General features: G+C 53.5%; 1 protein-coding gene across 3 annotated transcripts in view; it reads right to left on the bottom strand.

The window, feature by feature from the left end:
- The window catches only part of MBP (myelin basic protein), a 101,279-nt gene extending 86,076 nt beyond the window's left edge, over window positions 1–15,203 (bottom strand). For all 3 annotated transcript variants that reach the window (XM_081563319.1, XM_081563320.1, XM_081563322.1), the window contains exon 1: window positions 14,785–15,203. The gene's annotated coding sequence lies outside the window, so the exon portion shown is untranslated. The remainder of the gene's footprint in view (window positions 1–14,784) is intronic.
- Window positions 15,204–19,079: the final 3,876 nt, after the last annotated feature.

Genomic DNA, 19,079 nt, shown 5'->3' with positions numbered 1-19,079 from the left:
AGAGGTGGGTGGAGGCTGCAAGCTAGTAGGCCTGCTCCTTTGACCTTTAAAGGAAAACCCAGAGAGCAAGTGTGAAAGAGCAAGGAGCTCACATAGAAAATCAAAGGGCCTAATGGAGAAGAAAGAGACGAGCTGAGGGCTTCTACCCCGTCGGGGTCTGTCTTCCTCCTCCCCTCCCACCCCCAGCCCTCTGCCTCCTCCCTCCACCAGGACCCCAGCGCTCATGACCACTTTCTGCATACAATCATTTTTATTTCCCAGGTGAAAAACATTCCTGTAACACCCTGTGCTCAGAACACAGTAAACAGTTACCACCATCACCAGAACAACCACCCCAAATAAACCCCCACACACTCACGTGCAGGAGACAAAATGAAAGCCCATTTTAGGATGGGAACCGGGGCGGGACGCCCAAGAAGCCACCCCGCGTTTCAGGAACACACGTGATGCTGACCTCGGAGATCCTCGGGCTCCCCCCAAACTCCCCCACCCCCTCAAGCTTCCAGCACGAGACCACCCGTGGTCTCGTATAGGAAGTATCAGAAGAAACCAGCTTCTAGATCTGAGGGGATGGGATACTTTATGCTGGGTTATCACATAATATCCACAACTACTGATCACAGTCCCAGAGATGGTAAAGAATCTGCCTGCAATGCAGAAGACCCGGGTTCGATCCCTGGGTTGGGAAGATCCCCTGGAGAAGGAAGTAGCAACCCACTCCAGTGTTCTTGCCTGGGAAATCCCATGGACAGAGGAGCCTGGCGGGCTACAGTCCATGGGGTTGCAAAGAGTTGGACATGACTGAGCGACTACCTCTCTGTCTTCTCCAGGCTTATCAGGTTTACAGCACGGACGAACACTGCCTGAAAGGTCTCAAAAACCATTAAAAAAAAGGAATCACAGAACAACAGGAGGATGGCGCTGTGGAGTCTGACTCGGTCCCTCATGCCTGGCCCCCGGGGCTCAGCTGACACTGCAGGAAAGTCGTCACCAGAACAGGACGCAAGTGATGTCCTGGAGTCCCTGGCTCCAGGTGCTACCACAACATCACCTTTCTCAGCGACAACAAAGCATTTCCTTGAAGGAAAAAAGCAGCAAACCAAACAGTAGTTCATTAATGCTTAAGTAAGGATGACTTTTAGAAAGCCTTGTTAGCTTTTCGTAGCTCTCACAGGGAGACAATATTGTGGCCACATGATATGAAGAGAAAACTCGTTGGAAAAGACCCTGATGCTGGGAAAGACTGAGGGCAAAAGAAGGGGTGACAGAGGATGAGATGGTTGGATGGCGTCACCGACTCGATGGACATGAGCCTAAGCAAGTTCCGGGAGACGGTGAAGGACAGGGAGGCCTGGCGTGCTGCAGGCCACGGGCTCACAAAGAGTCAGACACGACTGAGCAACTGAACGACGACAACAGGAAGACAGGAGATTCTGTGTGAAAACAGCAGCTCCCAGGAAGCTGGGGTGCCGGGTCCCCCGGCCCGCCAGGCCCCCAGCCACAGGCTCTCTGATGGTCGGGAGGTGGGCTCAGGCACGTGCAGGGCACACACCGCCGGCCGCAGGTGGGGCGTCTGCAAACAGCCCAGTCCTGCGGCCTAACTTCAGTCACAGGCAGGCAGGCTGGGCCCCCCCCCGGTCCCCTCTGGCCACGCTGTGCTCAGGGCGGCCAGCTGGAGGCCAGCAGGTGGGGCCCAGAGCTCAAGTCCCTGGGGTGCCCCTTCTCGTCGGCTCTCTGCCGCTTGCTCTGGGGTTTTGGTCCCAGAGTGCACGTTTACTCCAGGAGTGCTTGTGGAAATGACCAGTTAATATTTTACTAGCCAAGTCCAGTGGGGGTCACATGTGTGCTGCTCAGGACACTGGCGCTGGAAACAGAGGAGATGGGGACGTCGCGGGCCTCGCACAAGGTCAGAGCCAGTGATCAAAGCGCAGGAGGCACGTCGAACTCATGTGTTTCGTCCACCTCCAGAACAGCTCACGTGTTCCCTGGCGTCAGATGTGACGGCTCCTGATAACTGTGCGTGGGGAAGGAACACGTTGTTCAGGCCGTTGGTTGGCATGAGGTCTGCGGTCAAGAGACCTACAGCCCGAGTCCTCATCTTCCTGAAAACACAGAGGACATGTGAATCCTGGGACTGCCGATCTCACCGCTTCAGCTTCAGACCAGCAGCCCCACGGCGGTCCCACGGGAGAGGGTCAGTCTCCCACCAGGCACCTTCTTCCCAGCTGAGCTCCTCCCACAAGCTTCCAGATGCTGAGCGGGGGAAAGAAGGCAGGTGTGGTCATCACTCCATCACAGCCCCGCAGGCACGGGGCTCAGAGCTGCTGTCAGGGCTCCACGTGGTCACTCGGGCGTGCGGGACTACAGAGGCTGACAGATGCCAGCCGGCGGCAGGTACAGATAAAGCAAAGGAAGGGAGACACGTCCTGGGAGAGCATTCTCAGTGGATAGGGCTCGACCAAGGTGGGAGGCCCCAGAGGGTGGCCAGTGTGATGGTGCTGCCCGCGCACCGAGCGGGAGGGAAATTTCCAGACGTGCATCCTCCCAACCTGCTCCCGTCCAGGCCAAGGTGAGTGCTGCTCCAACGCTCCTCCTTTCACACATGATGAGACTCATGAGGTTTGGAAAGTCCGGGTGACACAAGTTCACAGTCACAGGTTCTGATCCCTAACAAACCCGAGACTGCACGCATCGAGGGTCCTTTTCCTGCAGAGCAACTTGGGCAGGGCGCTGAATTTCTGCAGGAAAAGGACCTTCGATGCGTGCAGTCTCGGGTTTGTTAGGGATCAGAGCTGCCTGGGGGTTAGAGAGGCAGCTTCTTCCTCATTTCACATGTTTTAATGTACGTTCTGACAGCTCAAAACTCATTAACAGCAACCTGGACAAAGCATTGACCGTCGTTCCCCACGACGTCATTCCCCGCTGCAGAGCAGCAGTGAACGATGGAGCATTATAGGAATACATCCTACAAGTGAATCTTGTTTTTAAATTAACTAGTTATTTATTTTCAGCTGCTCTGGGCCTTTGTTGCTAAGTGTGGGCTTGCTCTAGTTTCGGCAAGGGGGGCCTGCTTTTCATTGCGGAGCTCCGGCTTCTCACGGTAGCGGCTTCTCTCGCCGCAGAGCACAGGCTCCAGGGTGCTCAGGGCTCTAGAGCTCAGCTCAGTAGCTGTGGCGCCAGGCATAGTTGCTCCGCCGCATGTGGGATCTTCCCGGACAAGGGATAGAACCCGTGTCTCCTGCGTGGGCAGGCGGATTCTCCATCACTGAGCCACCAGGGAAGCCCACAAGTGAATCTTTTTTAAAAATTCTGTTATTGAAAAATTGCATTGACTTATGTAAATGAATAAACAACAAGTATCTACAGAGCCCAGCAGACGTGACGGACATGAGGCTTCCGATAAGCTTGCAGTTTGAACCTGAACTTTTCACCTGGCTCTGCCTGCCTTTTAGTTTGTAAGTGTCATCTTTAAGCCCTAAAAGGATCAGTATCCTTTCAGAGTGTGTGTGTGTGTGTGTGTGTGTGTGTGTGTGTGTGTGTGTGTGTGTGCTCAGTCGTGTCCGACTCTTTGCAGTCCTATGGACTGTAGCCCACCAGGCTCCTCTGTCCATGGGATCTTCCAGGCAAGAACACTGGAGTGGGTTGCCATTTCTTTTAAGGATTATTTGTTGCCACAAGGTGGAGGCCTTATGGTTTTATTTCTCCTTCACGATCAAGATTATTCAGAAGCCTTTTATAGGAAATAAATGAAAACTGAAAACATCTGGGCAAAGAGCATTTACAATACTCTGTTTATCTGATCAACTGGGACCACGCTGACATTGTACTCGAGGGTCTTAATCACTCACATTCTCCCCAAAGCATGGCTTTTGTGGATAGATGATTTCTGATTTGATGCCAAGATGGGGTAAAAAGGGGGTAACATCCAGAGACAGTTCAGGACCCACCTGAAGAGGTCAAGAGGGTGATTGAAGCGGGGCATGCAGGGCAGGAAGCCTGAGTCTAGTCTCCTCTGCTGCCAGCAGCAGGCGGCCTTGGACAAGTCACCTGCTCTGCTGTCCTTCTGGGGAAGCGAGGGGGTGGGGTGGGGGCGGGGGCTTCACTGACTTCCACAGGGGTGGCACCCCACGTCTGCCCAGTAACCCCGGGAGCTTTGAAAACTGAGCCTTTCCAGACAAGGTTTGAGCGAAGCTGTTGCATCGTGTCGGACACACAGACGGCTGAGTTCCCGAAGCTGGGGGCTGGGTCCAAACGGACAGGACAAGCTCGGTCCCCCGAGTGTCTCCTGGCTGCCAGTCACCTTTCCAAAGGGCTAACTGTGAACCACACTCTAATGGGAGCGGCGACTGAAGGCTGGAATAGAAACCGCTGAACCCAGGGCAGTCCACACAGCATCTGGTGCCTTTTGGTTACCTGGTTTCCAGCCTGGTTACCTGGTTACCAGCCTGGTTAGCTGTGCAGACAGGCTACACACACGGGGTCTAAACAGGCAGCAAGGCCTATGCAGTGCAGAGACCTCAGCCTGGTGATCTCTCTCTCTCGCTCACGAAGCCCGCGGCACCCGTTTGGGTCTGGGTTCACCTGCTCTGAGGGATGAATGACACCCCCCGTCTCCTTCCTCTCTGGGTTTTTACACCTGCCTCCCGGGCTCTGCATCACGTTCCCCGGAACATCTGTAATTAGTCATGAAACCCACATGAGCTGCCTGCAGAAAACTCCATAATGGGCAGGCTAACCTGAGAAACGGATGGGGAAATGGGTTTGGGACCGTCACCCACCAGAGCGCCGACAGATCGCAGACCTCACAGTCACCGAGGGCGGCTCCAGGCATAAAGAGCCAAGAACAAATGCTGCATTGAGTCCAGGGCACATTTGTCAAATTCTTCAACACGTGTTGTGTGTGTGTGTGTGCATGTATATGCTCAGTCGTGTCCAGCTCTCTGTGACCCCGTGGACTGTAGCCCTCCCGGTTCCCCAGTCCATGGGATTCTCCAGGCAAGAACACTGGAGTGGGTATCCATGCCCTTCTCCAGGGGATCTTCCCAACCCAGGGATGGAACCTGCAACTCCTGTGTCTCCTGCGTTGGCAGGCGATTCTCTACCACTGAGTCACCTGGGAAGTCCACGTGATGTGAAAGCAATGAAATTAAGTCTCAGAGATACCAGGCTCTGAGGTGATTGTGCCACATGAGCCCACAAAAATGACACTTGGGGTCTTTCCTGTCTTCACAAACGAATGAGGTTTTTTCAAAAAGAATATAAATATTTGTCTGGGTTTTCACCTACCTTTACATTAAAATCTGCTTTAAGTTCCCATCACACATTTTATTTTGGTGTTGCTAATCCTATGTAAAAATATCCATATAAATACACATATTTTACTGTTAGCACTGTTACTTAATGTGGCTTTAAACATGACACTTCACTGCCCTTTCAGAAAGGCCGTCTGCCAAGTCAGCACTGCTATGTCCTTTTTCTCTTCACATAACAATTTCCAAACACCATCTGAAATGAACAAGGCTAGCTTTTAACACCTGGTTCAAATCCTTCTCTCTTCAAAAATGAGTCTTGACATACAGAGATAATGACAGAATAAAGTAATCATCATCTGCCTTTTAAAACAGACAGCATCTTCCATATAGCCGTATAAATGATACTTCAAAACCAGTGATGCTTTGGGCCCGAGTCTGAAATATAATTTATCCTCTGCTTCCAGGAAGATGGCGCCGGATGGGACCCCACCTTGTAAACCTCTGGTCTCAGCTCATCAGTCCAGGGTTATTTCGTTTTCAGACATCCAAAAGGACCAGAAAATAACAACTGAAGCACACCCTGACCCCCAGCACACTCAGAGAAAACTAGCCCGTGGAATACGAGATTCATCTGTGTCTAAGTTCCTGCTTGGTGTTGTCTTTTAAGGCAACACAGTGAGCTGAATAAATCATGCTCCAAGTCCTGACTGGCAAAGAAAAGACTTGGACAGTGGTTGTTGTTGCTGTTGTTCAGTTGTTACATTGTGTCCGACAATTTAATTTGTCTCAGAGCAAGTTTAGCAAAAATGTTAGGTTCCAACTCTCCAAGAAACCGGATGGAGAGGATGAATATCCATAAATATTCCTTGTCAGATACGCCAGCGCTCAGAGGCACGAAAGAGGATGTCACCCCCTAAATGGAGAGAGTTATCAAAAATAAACGATACGCACAGGAACACATTGCCAGTATAGGGTGTGATTTTCCATGAATCATTCTTTGAACAGAAAGTCATTTACCAGGAAATAGAATTTCTCAATCGTGCTAAAGTGGGTGAGCGGAGCTCGTGCAGGTGTGTTCAGGTGAGCCTGTGTCACCGAGACATACCTGGGGCCCTCCCCACCCGCTTCTGCCTCTCACTGAGCAGTGGTCCTCGTGACCACTAGAAATGCACATTCCTGGGCCGAGGCCCCAAGACTGTGAGGTGGTGTCCAGACACTGGGGCCTAGGACTCTGCATTCAATGAGCACCCTGGCCAACATGCAGGCAGGTGGCTGCCAGGTCAGGGGTGGTCGTTGGCATCATCCTCGTCCACAGCCCCCAAGGAGACTTGGGGTCCAGCTCCGGCCGTCCCAGGGGCTCTGTTGGGGCGCTGGGTTCCTTTCCCAGCCAGCCGTCTCCGCGGACTCCAGCAGGTTGCTGATCAGACTCTGGGGGGAGGTCCTCGGCCTCTGGGGAGGCTGGGATTTGGGCATCTTTGCTGGAGGAGCTATCTCTGCCCCTGGCTCTTTGCTCCTGCCTGGTGGGGCCGCAAACTGCAGCAGAGGGTGCAGGACGTGGCTGGGGGAGATCCTCTGCTGCTGACACACCCCAAAGGCGGGGCCCACACTTGTGGGCGCAGTTGTTAGTGGTGAGGGTGCCAGCGTGTGCCCTCTCTTGACTGAAAACCTTGAGGATGGGGCCAGCAGGCTCCTCAAGCTCTGACAAGTCAAACCCTTGCCAGCTCCCACCTCCCAACCCCCTCTTCCCATGAAACAAGGGGAAATTGACTGCAGGAGTCATGCTCTGAAATAAACATTTCAGAAAACCCCACGACGGCGGAGCATGTCACCTAGTGGCTCTGCCTGCCTTTTCAACCGCCACACACAGGAAGTCTCATTCCAGCTGGGGGGCCGCTGGCCGAGGGGCTCCCGGCCGCTGGGACCTCAGCGCTCAGCCGTCATCTGCAGAGCCTGCGGGGCCGGGGGCGGGACCTGGCATCCCAGGGCGTCCCTCAGAGCTGCCCGCGGGGTGGTCCACACTGAGCGTCAGCCACCGATCAAAGCAAAACCTGATGCAATAAGCCACCAAACCAATTCACTTTCAGAAGAAGCATCAACACCACTCACTGTTTTCTAGATTTTTAACACCTCGGAGGTATAAACCAAATGCAAGCCTAGTTACCATGTAATTAGAATCAGCACAACGCTAAAATCCAGTGTGTTCACTACAACACGCCGAACGGCTCCTGTCTCCTGGGTTTTGAAATTCACGGCACCACAGAGAAGCGTCACTCCTCAAGAATAACGGCCGGGGCCTCCAGGCAGAAGCTCGCTTACTGTGAAAGGCTGTGGCTTCGGGCCTCGGAGAAGCTCCCTCGCACCCTGGAGGGCGGCACCCCCTTGTCGCCAGCTCTCAGCCACTGACCCCCTTTCAAAGCCGGCAGCAGTTTTGATGTGGGCATCACGTCCCCACTGAGAGAGACGCTGTCTCGCATGTTTTCATACCGACTCTTTCCTTCAAAAGTGGGCTCCTTTTAAAACAGCAGTCCCTGGTTTCCGGTTGGTCCCCAGCACTTGTGAGCAGCGTGGGGACGGGGCCTGGGACTGGCGGGGGCCAGGAGGCCCACCGTCCCTCCCACCCAGAGGACAGGGACTCAGGTCCACGTGGTCAGACATGGGCGTAGCGATGCCTGGGTTTGGAAATGTGCTCCCGAGCCCTCAGGAGCACAGTGCAGCATCGCTGGCCGTCACACGGTCACTGGACAGAGCAGAGGATGCCCTGGGCTTCACAGGACCTCCCGGGTCTGCTGACCCCTGAGAATTCGCGTCTCCTCGCCTGTAACGAGATGAGGATGCCACTCACTCAGAGGGTCGCTGAGGGACAGTGATGAGCCTCAGACAGCACCCGGCTCCCCATGGGCGGGGGGAGGGCCTCCAGCAGGGGGACGGCCCCCACCTCCTGGGGGATGGTCTGACCCAGGATGCTGATGGAGCCTGTTGGGACACCGTCATTTCATTTTCCCGTGTCCTTTCAGAAAACAAGTCTGTCTAGAAACAGACTCACAGACACAGAAAACAAACCCAAGGTTCCCAAGGGGGAAGGGAGCGGGGAAATAAATTAGGAGCCTGGGATTAACAGATACAAACTGATGTATATAAAATAGATAAGCAACAAGGTCCTACTGTATAGCACCAGGAATGACATTCAATATCCTGTGATAAATTATAGTGGAAAAGAATACGGAACAGAATAATAAGTATAAGTAAATTGCTTTGCAGTACACCAGAAATGAACATAACACTAAATCAACTATACTTCAATTAAAACAAAAAAACAAAACTGAAAACTATAAAAAGAGAAAGAAAGATAGTAAGTCTGTCTGGGTGGCGGGGTAGATTAGTTAGGGTTCTTAGCAGTTTTTGGGTTTCCTTGGTGGCTCAGACGGTAAAGAATCTGCCTACCATGCAGGAGACCCAGGTTCAACCCCTGGGTCGGGAAGATCCCTTGGAGAAGGGAATGGCAACCCACTGCAGTATTCTTGCCCAGAGAATCTCATGGACAGAGGAGACTGGAAAATTACAGTTCGTGGGATCGCAAAGAGTTGGACACGACTGAGCAATTAACAGTCAGTGGTTTTTAGATACATCATAAAAGTATATATATATATACATACACACACACACACACGTATGGAACAGCTGGGGCTTCCCTGGTGGCTCAGACAGTAAAGAATCCACGTGCCAATGCATAAGACCTGGGTTTGATCCCTGGGTCGGGAAGGTCCCCTGGAGAAGGAAATGGCAACCCATTCCAATATCCTTGCCTGGGAAATGCCATGGATAGAGGAGTCTGGCAGGCTACAGTCCATAGGGTCACAATGAGTTTGACACGACGAGGCACACACAAACACAAACACACACTAGAAATATTCCACCAGGGGTTTTGTAGACATGATAAAGCTTACTCTAAAATGTGCAGAACGGTACAGGAGCCAGCCTAGCTAACAGGATTCTGATAAAGAAGAAGAAAGTGGGAGGGCTCACGCTATCTGATAGTCAGGGTCACCCTTCAGGCCTAGTAAGCAGGACAGTGTGATCCTGGTGGCAGGACAGGCATCTCGATCACAGGAACAGGTCAGGGAGCCTAGAAATAGACTCACACAAAAATGTGGACACAATTTATGACGAAGATGGAAAAACAAGTCTATGGAGGAAGGATCATCTTTTCAACAAACAGTATTGGGGCAAGGTGGCGTTCCTATGTAGGAACAAAACCCAACCAAAACCAAAACCCTCCACCTAAACCTCACTCATCATACAAAAACTAACTGCAAACGGACAACTGACTTCAGTGTAAACTGTAAGTATAAAACTTGTAGGAAAAAAAGAAACCAGGAGATAATCTTCCAGACCAGGCAAAGGGTTCACCCAAATCACAATTCATAAAAGAAAAAAAAAACTAGGACTTCCCTTGTGGTCCAGTGGTTAAGAATCTGCCGGCCAAAGCATGGGACATGGGTTTGAGCCCTGGTCCAAGAAGATTCCACATGCTGCGGAGCAGCTAAGCCTAAGTTGTTAACTTAGGCTCACACTAAGTTGTGTAACACAGCTACTGAGTCTGTGCTCTGGAGCCGGTGCTCCTCAACAAGAGAAACCTCCAAAGTGAGAAGCCTGCACCCTGCATCTAAGAGAGCAGGCCCCGCTCACTACAGCCAGAGGAAGCTCTCGCAGCAACAAAGAACCATCACAGCCAAAATTAAATAAATAAACAAATGCAGATTTCAATCCAGTGTGTCTCAGTAGCCTAAGATTCTTCACAAGACAAAGAAAAAAAATTAATAAATGGATCTCATCAAAATGAAAAAGTTTCTCCCTTGCAAAAGCACCCATGGTAAGGCTGAAGACAAGCTACACTGACTGAGGAACTGCAAACCACCAGCCCCGTCTCCAGAGCGCACCCACAAGGAACTAATGAGACGAACAAGCCAATCAGAAAGCAGGCAAAGGCAAGACCAGGCTGCTCCCCGGAAGGATGTGCAGATGGCAGCACGCTCGTGGAAAGACGGGCATCGCTGTCTGTGATGGAGACGCAGACTGCAGTCACGGTGAAGTGTCAGCGCACGCCTGTCAGAACAGCTCAGGTACCAAGCAGTGACAGTGTCAAATGCTGTCATGGAGACCCAGGACCACACACACCTGGCCGGTGGGATGTAAATGGTGCAGACTTTCTGGGAAAAAAGAGCGCAGGGTCTTGTGAACTGGAACACGCGATCGCTGTATGACTCAGCAATGGCATTTACCCCAGAGAAGCGAAAACCGTTTTCTCACAAATCCTTTATGTCATAGCAGCTGCCCTCAAATAGCCACAAGCTGGAAACCCTCGAAGGGTGGGTGGTTAAAACGAAAACACCACGGGAGCAGGGGCTGGGGGCATCCATTCCACAGAACGCTACTCAGCAATAAAGAAGAACAAGCTGTCTGGACGCTGAACGACTTGGCGAGATCTCGAGAGAACTGCACTTCGTGAAAAAAGCCAGTCAAAGAGAAGGGGGCATATTGTATGACTCCGCCTAAACAGCAATGTCAAATGACGAATTACAGAAAATGGGGAACAGAGCCGTGGCTGCGAAGGGCATAGGGTGGTGGAAGGGGAAGTTGGCTGCGGCCCCAACGGGCAGCCCTCAGACCTTGTGATGGAACGGTCCCACCTGCGTGGGTGGTCACGCGATGATCCACGTGCGAAAAAATTACACAGAACTACACAGACGCATGGGAGCATGTCACCTGGTGAAATCTGACATCTCAACCCCTCTGATCAGTTGTTCCGATGTTAATTTCCTGGTTACGATATCTCCTATAGTTTTACAAGATGTTATGAAGCATATGTAGAGCTGTATTATTTCTCACAGTTGCATGTGAATCTACTGTGATCTCAAAATACAAGGTTTTTAGAAGTGCTTCCAGGGGCCTTCGCTGGCAGTCCAGTGGCTGAGACTCTGCACTCTCAATGCAGGGGCCTGGGTTCGATCCCTGATCAGGGAACTAGACCCCACATGCCACAGCTAAAAGTCCTGCCTGCAGCAACTAAGATTCGGCACAGCCAAATAAAAAAAAATATACATATATATTTTAAAAATTGCTTCTGGGAGTAACCTCTGTGTGTGCCCTGTGCACTGAGCCCAGGTTCTCCCTAGAGGGTGCACTTAGAACTGAAATCACCGGGTCACAGGGAACGTCTGTCTTCAGCTTTTCTGGGTTCTTGTCTAAAGCATCTGCTTTTATTTATGCTCCTACTCACAACCACGTGAGCTCTCAGTTCTCCTTATCTTCCTCAATACTTGCCATAGACTGTAAGATCTTTACAGATGGGTATGAAAAGCTATCCCATTGATGTGATTTCCGCCTCTGAGAACTAGTGGGTTAAACATCCCTTCCCATTTTCCTAGCCCCCCTGGGCTTTCTCTTCTGGGCCAGCCTGCTCAGTTACTTCTCCTCTGGTGGTTTGTTTCATATTGCTGAGTCTTAGAAGGTTTGGTACATTCCAGATACTTCACCGGAGTCTGTCTATCTTCACTCTCTGGGCATCCATCTTTTTTATTATTATTATAACAGAGCCTCACGCTTACTCAGCGATGCTCAGAGTTCTGATCCATATTTATGAATTTTTAACAGTTATTGACTCTCAGACACTGCTGAAAGCTTCATAACACGCATTACTGGTTATCCATTCCTGGCTGTGACGTGAGGGCGGCTCTTTCTCTGGGGGGGGCTCAGCTCACACCCGAGAGCTCCAGCCTGCGGCCTGCAGGCCTCTCTGGCCTGGTTCCTCACGCTAACTCAAGCGTGTGTCTCTGCTGGTTCCGTTTCTCTGGCTGAAGCCTAAGGCCACACATTTCGGAGGACATTTGAACTGTGCTCACCATGCATCTCTGTGGCATGAGACCAGCAGGGTCTCCCTGTGTAAAATTGTTGTTGTCGTACAGTCGCTCAGTCATGTCCGACTCTCTGTGACCCTATGGACTGCAGCACACCACGCCTCCCTGTCCTTCACCATCTCCTGGAGCTTGCTCAAACTCATGTCCATTAAGTCACTGATGCCATCCAACCATCTCATCCTCTGTCGTCCCCTTCTCCTCCTACCCTCAGTCTTTCCCAGCATTAGGGTCTTTTCCAATATGTCGTCTGTTCTCATCAGATGACCAAAATACTGGAACTTCAGCATCATTGTAATTACTGTTGGTTAAATTACTGTGTACTTACTGCTGATTAAACCCACCTCCTGGGGCCCCCAAGCTCAGGCTGACTTAAGCTTCCTTCGGTGGCTCTAGAGGACCAGTGGAAGTGATTCACTGCTTAGTGACGACTTACTAAAAACCGTGCTGAGGAATCAGAGAACTGTCTTTCCCTCTTTATTGACAACTTTACTGAGGAAGTTAGGGAGAAGGTGACTAACAGAGACGTGACAGCAGCCTTCCAGTCCCACCATCCTGAGGAGGAAGCATACTTGGCTGGGTGCAGCCACTCTTTGGCGGTGGAATTTTAAAGACAGAGAAGAGGAAGGCAGCTCTGTGGGTGTTGCAGGGTGCCCTCTTCGCCCTGCAGGGCAGCAACAGGAGCTGGTGGCAGATTTCTGGAACTGAGTTCTGGGTGTCCCTGGGTGTCTCTGAGTCTTGGTTTCCTACTCAGTGAAAATAAGGGTTTTAATAGGGTAGGTACATCAATTGAGGGCATCCCAGGGTATCACACGTGTTAGTGCAATGACAGCCTGGCCACTGGGAAGTGGTCAGAAACGCTACCTGGATACCTGGGGGAAAAAGGCCCAGGGACAGCTGCTGATCCAGTGCCAGCTTTTTAAAGACTCGGGAGAGAAACTAAAAGTCAAACAACAAAACCTCCCATTAACGTTCAAAAATTCAGGAGGAAAAAGAAAAGTCACCAGAAAGCTTGGTCTCTGCCCTTTTCCACGTTCACAGATGCCTTTCCTCAGGGCATGTGGCCAGAGCCATTCCTGACCCGAGCCAGGCAGGAGCGAGTCAACACCAAATCACAGCACAAGTGACTCAAAGTGTTCTTGTCTTTAGGCAGAAATGGGATACTTTGGAAAGAGTTTTAAAGTGAATTTGAACCAAATAGCTTTTGTTTAACGCTGAGTTAGTAAAGGTAGTCATTTCAGAACAGTTAAACCATTGGGAGCTACTATTAGCCACCATTTTATGTAATTTTTAACTGGATTCCCTCCTTTCAGGTTTTGGTTTATCCAATTTGGAGACAAAAAAAAAAAATAGGACTGACGGCCCCTCCCCTGAACTGGGAGAAACATAGCTGTGAGGCTGCCACCCAGGGCTGATCACCCGGCCCATCCCTTCCTGAACGGCTGCTCAGTCCTGGCTCTGCTGGGTCTGCATCCCACTCAGGTCCGCATGACCACGAAGGCCCCCAGCACTCCAGCGTGGCTCTGCCAGGGAGCAGGGGGCAGGACTCAGCCCGACTGGGGTTGTCCCAGACTCCTGGGCCACACTCTGCAAACCGTTTCCCTGAGCTGGGGGTCTTGTCCAAAAGCCACAGGTCTTAAATAGGACACACCCTAAAGCGCCCTTCCTCGGAGAATCTCTCCAGGCCAGGTGTGGAGTCCCTGTCAGAACAGCCAGCGCCCCCCGAACCGGGTCTGCGTCTCCCCAGACACACTCCAGCCGTGGCCGCAGAGGTAAACTGAACTCGCAGTGTAGATTCTCACCCAGTCCGACAGGAAAACAGAGAACCAGGACCCAAAGGCGCCTGTTTCCTGCCAGAGTCCCACTGAGATCCCCAGAGAAACTCTAAGGCTTCTCCAAACCCCCCTCTGCCCTCTGAAAGGAGAGGAGAAAGGAGACCCTCGGAGAAAAGAGACAGTGCCCCCAGCAGTCCAGAGGGGCCAGGGCCTCCGGGTGCCCGGGAATCCTGCAGAGCACGCGGCACGCTCGGGACGCCCGGCCGGTCCCCGGGCCCGGCGGGCTTCACACCCGGGCTCCAGGCGCGCAGGTGGGCGCGGCGGCGCGGCGGAGCCGGGCCAGGCCTCCGGAAGGCGGAAGCCCGGAGAGTCGCCCGTCGCCGCCCTCGGCGGCGCTCAAAGGGAAACTGGTTTTGGCCCGGGCTGGGGAAGGGGGCAGGCAGGAGTCTGCGGTGAGCTCCAGACAAATCCTCACGGAGCACGTTAAGCGGCGGGGACCCCGGCCTGCCCTAAAGCTCGCCCCGGCAGCGGTGCCGCACCGCCCAGGGTGGCCTCCTTGACCTTTGCCACCTCCCATCTAAAACTCCACCCCGAGCGCCTCCCACGCTCTGCCCGCGACCCCGGCCCCCCGGCCCGGCCTTGCCCAGACCTGGACACCCGTCGGGGACAGCCCCGCCGCTCCGGATCGGCGTCTACACCCGCGCCCACCCCTCGCAGAGTGGCCGCCCGGGTGCCACCTGCTGCCACCTGCGCCGCCGCCCAGGGGAGCCCCGCGCCCCGTCCCCGCGTCCCCGCTCCGAGGGCGCAGACAAAGGCACCCGCCCGCCCCCCGGCCAGGTCACCCACCGCGCGGCGATCGTCTCTCCAGGCCGAGGGCGCCGCGGGGTCCGGGCCGCCTCCCGCCGCCCGGGCCCCAAGCGCGCGGGGTCCCGGGGCGCCGGCGCCGCCTTCGGGGTCGGGTCGCCGGGGCCGCGGGCTCGTCCTCGCTGGCGCGGCGGCGCAGTCTGACTGCTGCTCCGAGGGCCGGGCGCGCCCGCCGCTCCTCCCCCGCCTCCCGGGCTTCCTGCGAGCCAGGTAAACACGGCCGACGGGAGCCGGGCCGCCCACCTGCCGCCCGCGCGCCGACCACCTCCGGGCGGCTCCGCCTCGCGGGCTCAGGGCGCACGCGGGCCCCGCGCGGGGCTGCCCTGGGCGGCGCGGACTCCGGCCCGGGCTGAACTGCGGCTCTAGAGCCTCCGCTCGGGGCTGAGCGTCCGAACCACCCCGCCCGAGCGCGGGGAGGGACCTGCGATAGCATCTGCTCCACGCCCCATTCCGCGGGCGGCAAGGGGCCAAGTGCGGCCGCCCGGCCGACTCCGCTGCACCAGCTTGGGGTTCAGGGCCGCCGCAAGACTGACTCCTTGAGAACTCCCGGGGGTCCTCGTGCACCCAGCCTACAGACAGGTGCTCCGCCGGAGAGCGGCGCCCACGGTGGGAGGGCGCGCCCTGGGGTCTGCGGCCCGAGCATCTGTTGGCTTGTGGTCAGTGTCATCCTCTTGGTCCGAAGGAAGACTGTCCTTTGGACATCAGTCACCGGCACACAGTCAGATGACCCTCCGCCCCCACCCCCGGATTCTCGACCTCCTGATGGTGGAAAAGTACGAGGCGTGGGGAGAGATGCTGGTGGAGATGCTGGAGTCCTCAAGACTTAGATTCCGGGTCGGGGGTCGGATCTGATGCTTCCCGGGAGCCGGCGGGGACCCTCACTGTGTACCAGGGGGAGCAGAAGTCTGACCCCTGGCGAGGCTCAGCCCGGGCCTCCTGGGCCGGCCGTGTGCGGCTAGGAAGGCCAGCTCCCAGAGTGGCTTCAGGGCCACCTGCCCCAGCCAGCCCTCACAAACCGGGGGTCTGTGAACCACGTTCCAGGGCTGGTGATGCCAACAGAACTGTGTCCACCATCGCAGAAATATTTGCTTCATTTCCTCCGAAAAGATTCGTCTGGGGGTTTATGGAGTTGGAGAGGAGAGGTCAGGAAAACAGCTGAGCAGCGACGCTGCTGTGGGGAAGGTGAAGTTTACCTGTTTCCGGTTTTCCAGGGGGCCTTCCCTCCTTGCAGTGGAGGGCGGCTGGGTGCGGGTAGAGGAGCCGGAGGAATCCAGGGACTCTCAGGGCAGACTGACCCTGGAAGCTCCCTGACTCCAAGGTCCCTGACTCCAGTCACTCTTAAACTGCGCCCCCCCCGCCCATATATACTGGGTTCCACGTGGAAAACGGTTTTAGGTGGCTCAGATGGTGAAGAATCCACCTGCAATGCAGGAGACCCCGGTTTGATCCCTGGGTCTGGAAGATCCCCTGGAGAAGGGCATGGCAACCCTCTCCAGTATTCTTTCCTGGAGAATCCCATGGACAGAGGAGCCTGCTGGGCTACAGACCATGGGGTTGCAAAGAGTTGGACACGACTGACTGACTTGCACTTTAGCATCACAAACCACATCTCATCTTCTTCCCCCAGATGTCTTCCTGGGGTGACCAGGAAACAGAAAGACGGGCTTCTGACCTGCAGAGGTCAGTGAAGGCTGGACACCAGGGAGTCCAGGCCACAGGGAAACAGTAATTTTTGCCCTGCTTCCTGCTGTGTAGAAACTTCACAGATGCCAGCAGCCATCTCTGCAAATGGCAGACCTGCCAAGTTCCAGTTAAAACTGTCCTAATAGTGTTTATAAAATCCCACCATGCATGTATTTGGGGATGTAATGCCCCCTGATTCATGGGAACTTCAAGGAACACGATAAAGTGATGAATGGGTGTTTGGAGGGTCCCTCGTGCTGGCGGGAAGAACCAGTGTGAAGGAGGCAGAGGGGGGCGCTTCCCCTTGGGGATGTGGGCTCACACTTCACATGAAGATGGTCTTGCATCTGTGAGCATAATGACAGAGGTTCATGTTATTCATTTCAATAAAATTGAAATAGGTCTTTTGACAGGTAAAAGGTAAACTATCCAAACCTCATTGTCTCTGATATTTCTGAGCAAGTTATATGACCGTTCTGCCTATGTCCCACTGCTCTTCATATAATGAGAGGAAGCAGCCTTCAGCATTTCATTTTGGAGCAGGGAGCACAAAGTTTACTGAATGGTACGCACTCAGTACATTTTTATTCAGTCCAGTTAAATCTCCAAATTACCCAAACTGAAGGAAGTCAGGAAATTAATCTAACTAATGTCCAGGAGACCAGACTGCATGAGTTTTTAAACAATTCCCTTCATCAACAGATGTATCTTTGGAATTGTATTTTTGCTTAGGAAAGACCTGGAATCACTTTCATCTCTGGTTTGTAATGAACATTTGCTGGCGATAGCCACAAAGTAGATAATCTACTTGTACACTATTGAGGCTTGATGGTTCTACCGTAAATTCCAGTTAATAACCGAACAGACTCCACTGTAGCTGTGGGTGCCAGAAAATTAGGTGCGTGAATTCCACAATGTGCAACATGAAAAATTATGTTAACAAGGAAAACATTCGAGAGAGATCTCTTGACTACATGCATACACACACACACAAGCCACCTGTCACTTCACTTCTTTTATCCAAGAAAAGAAAAGGCAAGGAGATTTGTACAACTTTGGTTGTGTGGGAAAAAACAAACAAAAATCTTTCATGCCTTTTTCTACCATCAATTTGGTGATTTTGTATTTATACAAAAAGTGTGTGTATATATATATATATATATATATATATATATATACACATATGTATCTAGCATTTTTCTTTAACTATAGCTCCTTAATTTTATTAATAAAAATAAAAGCAAACTGCTTTCCATAAGACCCAGTCACTCTTGAACTACAGAAGGATATTCTGGGTTCAGCGTATTTTTGAAGGAATTGTGTACACACACAATAGGTATCATCCTCCCACTCTAATTGCTTCTAGAGTTTCTGTTCTCCGGTGAGATCTCAACCTTGAATGGCATGTTTTAACACCCTGTTGAGCTCTTGGGGCTCATGCGTGCTGACAGGGAGATGCTTTATGAGCTGTGTGTCCATGTGGCAGGTGTATTTTCCACAGGTGGCCTCCAGCCATTGCAAACCCACAAAACCCACGTTCTTCCATTGTGACTTTGTCGCCAGTGCCATGGAGAAGAGGCGATGTGTGTCCCTGCCCTTGACCCTGGTGCACCCCTGTGATGTCCCACCCTAGGAGTCAGGCTCTGCACCTCTGGGGTGAGGTCCCAGCGATGCTGAGCCCGTGTGCATCCCTCTCCTGGGCCAGCGTTCTCGGAGCCCAGTCTCTGTCCTCTGAGGGCGCCCCAGGGACATGCCAGCGCCTTCAGCAGGACACCCAGCCTGGGTCCCCTTGGCCTCTGGGTCCCCCTGGCTGAGCTCCCAGGCCTCACGGAGCAGGAAGCAGCCATCCTCCCCTTGTGCTCCCCAAACTCCTGAGCCCGAATCAGGGAGCACAGAGACGCCGCGGCCTTGCTCCACCTGGTCGGGAAGTCGAGGTGCCTCGTGGTGCCTGGAAGGCTGATCAGAATGACAGGCGGAAGGCGGGGCCTGGGGTGATGAGGGGTGAGGGGCGGGGGCAGCTGGCGAGCCTGCAGCTTTCTTCACCCCTAGGAGATCAGCATGGGCTCCTTCTCCAGGAAGGATAGCGTCTCACTGAGCAACAGCTATGGATCAAGCATTTCACCCCTTCATTCGCTTTTATGTTTTCAGAACTATTTATGATGCACTCAAATCAGCTGTGTCCTTAAAGCCAAAGGAGGAGATCAGAGGGGCTGAGCGCCGAGGAGGGCAGTGCCCCCAGAGGAGGCGGGGCAGTGGGGGTCTGCGGCTTTCTGAGCTGAGCGGCCTGATGGCTGTAGGGCTTGGCCTGACAGAGGGGGTGAGGACGGAGGAGCCAAGACAGGGCAGCGTGTGCCGAGCACACACGTGTGACACGTGTGGCAGGGACAGAGCCATGCCAAGCCAGTGGGGCTGATGCAGACTGTCCCCGGAGCCGATGCGGGTCCAGCAGGGCGTGCGCTGGAAGGCAGGGTGGCACGGCCACTGGTCCCTGGTGTTGGCATCACCTGCTGCCAGCGACACAGAGGGAACTCCTGCCTTAGCCCCAATCCTCACGGCAGCTCTGGGATGAGACCCCGATCCCCGCGGCCCCCTGG

Source organism: Giraffa tippelskirchi, chromosome 14 (genome assembly GCF_054371585.1).
Source record: "Giraffa tippelskirchi isolate mGirTip1 chromosome 14, T2T-mGirTip1v1.2.pri, whole genome shotgun sequence".
Lineage (NCBI taxonomy): Eukaryota > Metazoa > Chordata > Mammalia > Artiodactyla > Giraffidae > Giraffa > Giraffa tippelskirchi.
This window is presented reverse-complemented; position numbering and strand designations above follow the sequence as displayed.